General features: G+C 35.9%; 1 long non-coding RNA gene across 1 annotated transcript; it reads right to left on the bottom strand.

The window, feature by feature from the left end:
• Window positions 1-757: 757 nt before the first annotated feature.
• LOC123320805 lies at window positions 758-3,120 on the bottom strand. Its single transcript, XR_006538808.1, has 2 exons — window positions 2,499-3,120; window positions 758-2,434 (listed from the first exon to the last, which is right to left on the bottom strand). It is a non-coding gene; the product is annotated as an uncharacterized LOC123320805 (long non-coding RNA).
• Window positions 3,121-10,051: the final 6,931 nt, after the last annotated feature.

Raw genomic sequence — 10,051 nt, 5'->3', positions numbered from 1 at the left:
TTGTAATTTCATTTGTAAAAAATGTTCTATTCCATTTTAAACCCTGTTTTCTCAGCTATCATACTGAGATGGAACTTTGATTGTATTATGTTCTGAATATATGTTAATTTTTTTCACCAATAGTATCTTATTTTCCCACCGTTCTTTTAAAATAACACCATTTTCCAAAAACAACTGAGAATTTTTTTCAGAAAAATATTCAACAACGTCATTAGGTGGCTTTGGTAAGTCACAAAAATATTAAAGAATTATTAATTTCATGTTCTTTGTGCCGATATTCACCTTCAATATCGAAATACAGGGTGTCCAAAAAGGGTATCGGCACATTGCTTAAGTATTAAGTGCGAAACGCGGCAACGCCGAGAAAGCCCGATGAGTTGACATTGACAGGTGGGCTCACACATGGTTGATACGTCCGAAATCAAGAGTGAGGGTGAAATCCGATAGGACGGTATTATTACGAGGAAAATTATATTCCCAAGTCCCCTTGAGGGTATTAAGTGGTGTGCCAGGAGTAAACTATTGAAAAACAATTTTGATTGTGAGGAATATAACATTCCGATGAGTTAAGTACTCACGGATTGTTACTGATGGATATCAGTGGGGATGTAAACGGTGCAGACATACGAGAAGTTTGGGAAAGGGCTCCTTCTTTGAGGGAAGTCATTTGACCCATTCCCAAATTCTCATTATAATGTATAGGTGGGCTAATGAGTCTCCTCAGGAGTATGTGGCAAGGGAGGCAGAGTTAAGTGCCAATAGTTCGACAGTGCCTGACTGGTATAATTTTTGCCGGGAGGTGTGCGAGAACTATTTCATACAAAATGAAATAGTTATCGGAGGAATTAATGAAGACGGTACATCCAAAGTGGTGGAAATAGATGAATCCAAATTCTTCCACCGAAAGTACCACAGAGGCAGGTGGGTAGAAGGCCTTTGGGGGAATTGAAAGGGTTCCAAAAAATGTTTTTTGGTGGAGGTGCCAGAATCGCTTTAATCATAGTCATTGCAGAGTACCGCTCCAATAAAGATGTTGTTGTAGAAGTTGATCCATCAGAATGGTATTGTTTCATTTGCAAAAAAATTCTAATTGAAAATATGTTATGGTGCCTTAAGTGTAGACGATGGGTCCACCAAATTTGTTCTGGAATGACTGCTGGTACCAAAAAATACATTTATGTTAAATGCAACTCTTACACATGTGTTTCTATAGTTGGGATGTGGGTACGATTTAGCAACCCGAAGGTACTATAAATATTTCTAGTCTAATTAGTAACAGATCTCAAATTTAAGAAAGGCTTCGTGTTGGGTGATATTTGTCAAGTTATAGATTTGTATTCTATGTCTATGGTTCCACTATGACGTAAGCATAGGTTAATTTAGATTTTTAGTGAGTAAGTAAGTCTATGAGTAGAGACTCATGTTCCATGTTAAGATTTAAGGGTTAAATAAATTGTTTTCTATTAGAGTAGTAAATCATTGAATGGTATACTTGAAGATCCCCGGAATCTCACATATTTTCATAATTTCAGTGGTAAACTAAAATGGCATCAAAGCAAAACTCAAAGTGTTTAACGCTAAAGGAATAATTGAAATTAATTGCTGAGGAAGAAAGTCATTGCACAAAAATTTGGGATTGCCCAAAACACATTATCAACCAATTTGAAGAACAAAGACAAACATTTAGAAAAACAAGGTCACTTTGAGTCTAACTAGAAACGGAAAAGGCTGAATGTGTGAATAATGGTATAATGATGCTATGATTAAGTGGGTTTCTACCGCGCGTGCCCAAAATATTCTCTCAGGAGTCTTAATCAGACAGAAAGCTCTAGAATATGCTGCTGCTTTGGGTCGCGAAGATTTTGCAGCTAGTGTAGACATAATATCGCCCAAATATCAGTTTGTGGTAAAAGTGCTTCTGCAGATTCGAAATCTAGTGAAGTTTGGAAAAATGTTTTGCCAGATTTAATCAGACAATTCGACGAAAACGATATTTTTAACGCTGATGAAACGGGTATTTTTTTTTAAATGTTTACCCAACAAAACATTTAAAGGTCAAAATGCTTTGGTGGCAAAAATAGCAAGGAGAGAATTACAGTTATGGTTGCAAGCAATATGAGTTGTTCAGAAAAGTTGAAATTGCTTGTTATAGGGAAGTCAAAAAAACCCACGTTGTTTGAAGGGCGTTGATGTAGGTGGCCTACAGTTTCTCAACAATCCCCTAAACTTCTTCTGAGCTCAAAAATCTCAGGTATCCAAAAACATTTTCTAATTTGATGTCTAATAATGTGACGTAATAATAAAATCACATTATTGTGTTCAGCAGTAAGTATAATAAATTGATAGAAAAATGAAAGAAACACTCACATTTAGTAGCTGCACTTATAGGATAGCACCCTTGTTTGAACTTCATTCTAGCCTTTCAAAGCACTGCCTGAAATGTGAAAGATTACTATGTATAAACAATACCTGTTATCTATTTATATTCCGTTACATACATAAACCTAGTTGATTTGAATAATTCAATGTCAATTGATCTCAGCTTTGCTTTGCTTCACAGCCACCTAGATATCAGCTCTATAGTAATCGATAAACTTCTTAGTTCACAATAAAAGTAATGTCTCAATGAACATGCTAGTTAGTTTGTCAGAACTCCTAATTCTAATTACTTGAAAGGCTGAAAACGAACCTCTCCTCAGTTTATACTGCCACTAACTACATAAATGCACTTGTGAGATTCCTCAATTCTCACCATGAGTTTGAAAAAACTTAGCCAGATCAATGATTTCACTTGATTTTCAGAATATCAGTATTACTCTTTCATTCCTGGATATATTGAAGACTAACGTATATTGTAGACTTAGAATCTCATTGCCATTGCCTCAGATTCAAGAATTATATTCACGACTCAATTATACATTGCTTATCAGATTTCGAGAAGGTTGTATAAGCTCACCCAAAGTATTACGATTAATAATGATAAAGTTTATTAATTAATTAATTAAATGCATTAAAGTCGTTTAAACTTCCATTTATTTACGGTCAATCTTTTATAATATCACATTAATCACATACTATATTAAAACATCAACAGTCCTTTTTTATAACCTTTTTTATAAAGTAACCAAACAATGTCAAACCATAGTGGAACTTCCTCTTTATTCAAACATCGGCCATAGGAATTATAACTTCTTCTTCTCGTCACAACCAAAGAGGTTAATTTTTGACACAATCATAAACTTATAATATACAGAATGTTCCAAGTTCGAATGCATATCAGACGTTTCTGGAAAACTGAACATATGTATTTGAAATCTGAAAATTGGGATTCGAAATTCTCTAATGAGCTAAAATTTCTTGGAGCCTGAGCACTTCCTATTGTAAAAGGAGTAAAAACAAATTTGTTCAAATTTTTTTTTCCATTTCTTCGTTGCTAACTTGAATGAGTATTCAATGCTTAAAACCATAATTACCGCGTTCGGCAATTACCTCAGACATCTCGGATTGCTATGAATCGTTCGTTTACTGTATCCCGATGCAGGATAAACGTTCTATTGAACAAAGGATTCCGTTTTTACCTATGATCTGTTGTCACGTGACTAAAATATTCGTCCGCTCTCGGATGGTATTGCCGAACGCGGTATATATTCATTCAAATAGTTTTCAAAATATTAGGGTGACCAGAGGTTTGTCTTTGTGACGGACAGTCCGTCAATCGTCCAAGAAGTCCGTCATTGGAAAATGTCCGTCAAAATGTCCGTCAAAATCTTGAATTTAATTCAGTATTTTTCTCAAGATTATTTGAGATGGATAATAAAAAAAGAAAGTGCAAATTTACGGAAGATCTTTCAAAAGAATTTTTGGGTCAATTCAGATTGCATTTGGAGAAAGGCTAGCAACGCCTGAAGCCCTCTTCTCATTCCACAGTGTAATGCATAACCATTATATTAATATCATTAAATTTTCGTTTTTGCGTTGTGATAAACTTTTATTATTTCTCTATTTTCAATAAAAAAAATTTTTATCAACATACGTTGTAGGAAACTTAGTAGCTGGAAGCATATACAGGGTGAGTCTTAGACTCGTATCAAATATTTTACAATGATTCTCTAGGTCAAAAGAAACACTTTTTTCCTTTACCATTTTTTCCGAATCGGCTCGGTTTGAAAGATGAAAATGAATTTCGGAATATATAGTTGTCGAGTCCAGCTACTAGCCGGAGACAGGGTTGCCTGGTGTCTAGGGTGTTAGCGACGCACAATGATAAGCAGAATCAGCGTATACAACTTTTATTTGTCGATTCGTAAAAGGGGAACACAAATGGCACTACTATAAAATTTTTACAGTGACTCGAAATCGGTGAGATTTACAGGGGCAAGACGGACGGAATAACACTGGATCCGATCTCAAACGTTATACGGGGGTTAACGGACTTGTTCGCCAGCCAGAACCTGAGACGTACACTTGACGGACAGATATCGGACTTCAGCCAGGTTAGGGGATGAAAGACAGCACAGAATTACGACGGCTCACCCTTAGGCTCGTTCGGCACTCCCCGGGTATCCACACCAGCAGAATGCCTCCCTAACCGTAGGGGTAAACACAGGAACGTGTTAAAAGACGGGAACTGAGGAAAGGGTGCGCCACCCCAAAGTGTCCTCGGTACCCCCCGGGTATCCACACCAGCAGGGTACTTTAACGACAGTAGGGGTGGAACTAGGTAAGACGGGAAATTTCAGGACAGGGTGAGCCACCCCAAAGTGCCTTCGGTACCCCCCGGGTATCCACACCAGCAGGGTACGTTAATGACAGAAGGGGTGGAACTAGACTCGGGTATAAGAGGGATGTAGACGGAAAACTGAAGTTCCAATATTATATAAAAAAAAATAACGGCGTGTCGTCTTACCTCTGGTTCTAATGGGTAGTTCACTCACAACGGCAAGAATAATAATAAAAAAAACTAACGCGTATTCTAAAATTCCCCAAAGTAAAACAAAAGAAATAATAAGTAATTCTCAAGAGGCCCAAAAAATCAAATTGACAGCAAATGATCACGACGGATAGTCACTCGGAATTTCAGACGGCAATTAATTTGGAAGTGAGTGAACTGCGGGGGGACATCTGATTTTATACCCACAGGGGGGGTGCGGAAATCAGATGTGCCCGACAGTCGAAATTCGGTAAATTTGCGTCGATGAAAACGTCTTAATTTCGACTTATCTGTGCTAGCGGACAAAAAAACTCGGTTATCTTCCAATTCAGGATGTTTTATACGGTGCGACATCGTTTTTAGGAAATAAAAACGGAATAAAAACGGTACGGTATGTTTACAATTCCGAACGATGTCGGAATCCTGAATTGGAAATTGAAAATATTTCTCGGAAAATTAATTCAAAACAAAATTATTTGAAAATGAAAATTAAAATAATTATTCTAAAATGAGGGAATAGGTTTGAAAACCCATTTTCTCATTACAGTAATTTTGCTTTTGCAGGGGTGGCACAGTTCATAATGAAAACTTAAAAGGGCTATATCTTTTTATCAGGGCTAAATCAAAAAAAACGGTACAGGAAAAAAGTGTTTCTTTTGACCTCTAGAATCTACTGTTGAAATATTTTTACGATTCAAAGAATCGCTCTGTATATATAAATATACATATACACATTCTCCAGGTCCGTCCGTCATTGAACTGGGGATAATCTGGTCAGCCTACAAAATATAGCAAAAAGAATGTAAAGAAAGGGAGATATGTGTATTCAGTATTGTATGTTTTATGTTTTTGTTATTGAAGTCGACGAATGTGAGAATATTATTGTACGTTTCCTGAATTTTCAAAAACATGTCACAGGGTATTCCGAATGTTGTGTCAAGAATTGGGATAAAGATTTGCCCGTTTTTATATTAAAACCCTAATTTTTTGTGATTCCGTTGGAATCTGCAAAGAAAAACATTGATAGGGTTCTAATATTTCGATGCTCTCAAAATTAATAAATCCTGAGTTATTAAGGATTTGTGGAATTCATGACGTACGTAGAGTACAATTCATAAAGGCGGAAACACATTATAAAAACGCGACGCGAGCTGACGCGTCTGGAACGGGTGAATAGAAAACAATATATGTATTTGATTCGACTCAACACGCATCACGTTTCATTGGATCGCGTCGCGTTTTAATAATGTGTTTCCGTCTTAAAACCTGTCTGATATCAATAATCTATGGTCATAGAACTCATAGAAGATAAATTTTTAATAATCCTCTTTTCTGAACTCATTCACTTGAAAAAAAAACGCTCTGTAGAGGTTCTGTAGAGTACCTTTACCAAAAATTAGACCTGTTTATAGAGGAAATTGTCTAGGACAGCCTGTCAGAATTGTTAAAAAAAGAGACTATCATGAGTCAGAATTGTTGAAAAAGAAACTATCATGGTCCATATTCGGACATGTCAAGTTAAGATATATGTATAGTCTATCCAAATCCGAGAGGCCAGCGTAAACAAACTGACTAACGCGTGATCTTATTTAAGGTACTCCTCTTATTGGTCAAAGCTTCAGGAACGCCATGTTTGCAGGTGGGAGTAATGCAGTACCGCATTACGTTTGATTCATTGATTGTATGCGAATTGTTGTGCAGAACTGCAGAGATCATTCATTGCTTTTTCTTTCGTAAATTGGTTTATAGTTGTAGCAAGTTATTCAAGTTACAAGCATTCAAGATAATATCAAGTACTGATACTGCTGAGGAATCGCGTGTTGACTTAAGTCATCCAAAAAAGGGACGTCTGAAACGACACTTCAGTGACGAGATAAAAGATATGATTTTGAATACTTATAAAATTGAGATTATTCAAAATGCAGGAATGTGTTTAAAGGACGTAGAACTCCGAGTTGCTGAGAGACTTGGCATTGGAGCTCGAAGTGTTAGGAGAACTATTTCCGAATACATAAATTCCGGTGTTCTATCACAGCCGGCAACAAATCAAAATCGGACCACCAAATGGGAGTCCTTATCAGATTTCGATAAAAATGTAATACGGCGAAAAGTTCACGAGTTTTTCTTCAGAAATGAACACCCGACTATAGAGAAAGTATTAAAAATAGTTAATGAAGACTCGAACTTGCCAAATTTTAAGAAGAGTACCTTCTCTATAATATTGAAAAAACTTAATTTCAAATATGGACGTCGCCAACGCAACAGTTTTTTAATGAACCGTGACGACATTAAATGTTGGAGAAGAAACTATCTCACGAAAATTAGGACCTTCCGTGATGAAAACAGGAAGATTTACTGCTTGGATGAAACTTGGGTAAATACCGGTCATACTAAATCCAAAGTGTGGACCGATGAAACAGTTACATCTTCTCGCCAAGCGTTACTTGCTGGATTATCTACTGGATTAAAAATCCGTCTGGGAAGGTCTTGAATTTTGAGTTTAACCCTTTGGTTTCATAAAGCTTGATCAGAGAATCAACGATCGAGTGACGGATGAACGTCAATTAGTTTTCAGTCGATAAGTTGGTCATAAGCATTCTGAATATCATTCTTTCACCAAATAATTATCTATACACGCCCATTTGATGATTCTCAACTGCTACTCCTCCAATATATTCGGAAATATGAAAGTTTCAATGATTTCCTTCGGGAAATCGAATGCCAAATCGTTGATCGAGCAATCAAAGTTTTGTGAAACTTGATGTAAGTACCTTTTTGGTGGAAAACAATTTCAACATTCTTTTTCAAATGAAGTGAATATATTTTTCCAGGCAAAGGGCAAAGAATTATAGTGTGTCATATTGGCAGTGACACTGGTTTTTTAACTGGAGGACTCTGGACTTTCCAATCCAAAAAAACTGGTGACTACCATGAAGAAATGGATGGTCAGTCCTTCGAAAAGTGGTCGAGGGTATAGTTCCTAAATTGGAGGAAAATTCTATAGTAGTTTTAGATAATGCTCCTTACCATTCAAGGAAAATGGAAAAAATTCCTAATTCACAATTCAGAAAGAGTGATATCCAACAATGGTTGAGGGAGAAAAATATTGATTTCACCCCTGACCTCATAAAAGCGCAATAGTTGCAGATAGTCAGGCAGAACAAAGAAAACTTTGAAAAATACATTGTGGATGAAACCGCAAAGGCCCAAAATATTACTGTACTTAGATTACCGCCCTACCACTGCGAACTGAACCCTATTGAATTGATTTGGGCCGATGTCAAGAATTTTGTGGCAGATAAAAACACCACATTTAAAATGGCTGACGTCCAAAATCTTTTTCAAGAGGCTCTCTCACGGGTTACTTCCGAAAGATGGAGAAAGTGCGTGAAACATGTCAAACAAAAAGTTGAGGTAGACATGTGGAAACTGGATAATATTATGGATGATATAACACCAGTCATCGTCAACTTGAGGAAAGTTCTGCATCTTCTGACGACACTACGGGGTAGTCACTTTTACAAAAAAAATATTGTTACACATTTATATACATAGTATTTATTAAAGTGGGAACTTTAGATTAATTGTTCATTACTCAGACTCGTAGATAAGCATACACATTTTTCACCGGAACTGGAACACTCAAAAAGTTTTAAAATATAACGCTCTCGGAATTCAATTTATTAGTACACCTCTGCGTTTTCACGTTCTTGACGCGTGATCACTTCATGCTGCAATGTTTACCGCTGGCCTCTTGGATTTGGATATACTATAGTTAATTAAATGTTAAATGTTCAATAAATGAATAAATAAATTTCCAGAATTTAATAAAGTAGTCACTAAAGTGTGAGTACTTTTCCACTATTGTGTTCGTTATTTCAATAATATACTCCAAACCAAGGCCTGTTTTAATCCTTCATTATCATTCTCTGTCAATTTTCAGTACATATTTTGAATATTTTCATTTTTCAGGGCAGGGGATTCATTACGGTGAATTTTGAAGGGTAGCGTCATTTTCCTTACGGGGAAATCGAAAATATTTTCATTCTAAGGCCGGCTACTAACGTACAGCTTAAACTGTCAGTTTTGATTGCATAGTTTTAACTGTCAGATTCAACTGTGGACTGAGATATATACATACACGTGCAGTTCAATTGTTCAATCTTTTCGTTTGTTTCATGGATTCTAGAAGGTGCGAAAACGAAATTTATGTTCTCAGTTCGCACATAAACTTGTTAATAGAGGGGTAGAAGCATTTAGATTTTCTCAATAATTTTATCAGATTTCGATTTATAAACAAAAATTGAGCTTTTGACGATTCCGAAAAGTTCTCATAACTGTTTTGTCTTGGAAGTTACAGATCTGAAACTTGAACCTTCTTAGGCACTTTCATAGGTAGAATCTACTGACAAAAGATTTTTTTCCAATTCAAAAATAACAAATTCAATAAAAGTTTGCATTTAAAAAAATTAAAGTTCACCTACGGCCGTTTTCAATAAATCTATCTATCCATCGTTTCACTTACTGACGATAACCATTCTAAAATATATCTACATATAGATCATAGAAACGAAGTCACATGCATTTTCTATCTTCAGTAACTGAAACAATGGATAGATAGGATTATTGAAAACGGACGCTATAATGATTCGAATTGAAAAAATATTTTGAGATCATCAGTAGATTCTTCGTAAAAAAGTGCCTCTAGAAGGTTCATGCAAGTTTCAGATTTGTAACTTCAAAGACAGAAAAGTTATGAGAACTTTACGAAATTGTCAAACTCAGAAACGAAGTATCGTAGGAGAATGCGGTTTTCACCATTCCTTGTTTCTCCGAAAAAGAGCTCGAAAATGTGTCATCCGTTTTCTTCTAGCTGCTATAGTTCTCGAGATCCTCTCAGTAGACAACGAATTTTGCCCACCCTATACACTATACAATAGTATACATTTGAACCCCCACACACGGTTTGTTCAGTTATTACTTTAAGTTGAGAATATGATAAATTTCATATTTCTCATTTGAACTGTACGAACATCAGTTGAAAAAATCGAGTTGAACTGACATTTGAAAAATGGAGGGGGGCATAATAAAAAAAAATCGCATATAACACCTATATCATAC

This window comes from Coccinella septempunctata, chromosome 9, assembly GCF_907165205.1.
Source record: "Coccinella septempunctata chromosome 9, icCocSept1.1, whole genome shotgun sequence".
Lineage (NCBI taxonomy): Eukaryota > Metazoa > Arthropoda > Insecta > Coleoptera > Coccinellidae > Coccinella > Coccinella septempunctata.
Note: the sequence above shows the minus strand (reverse complement) of the source record. Positions and strands in the feature narration are given on the sequence as shown.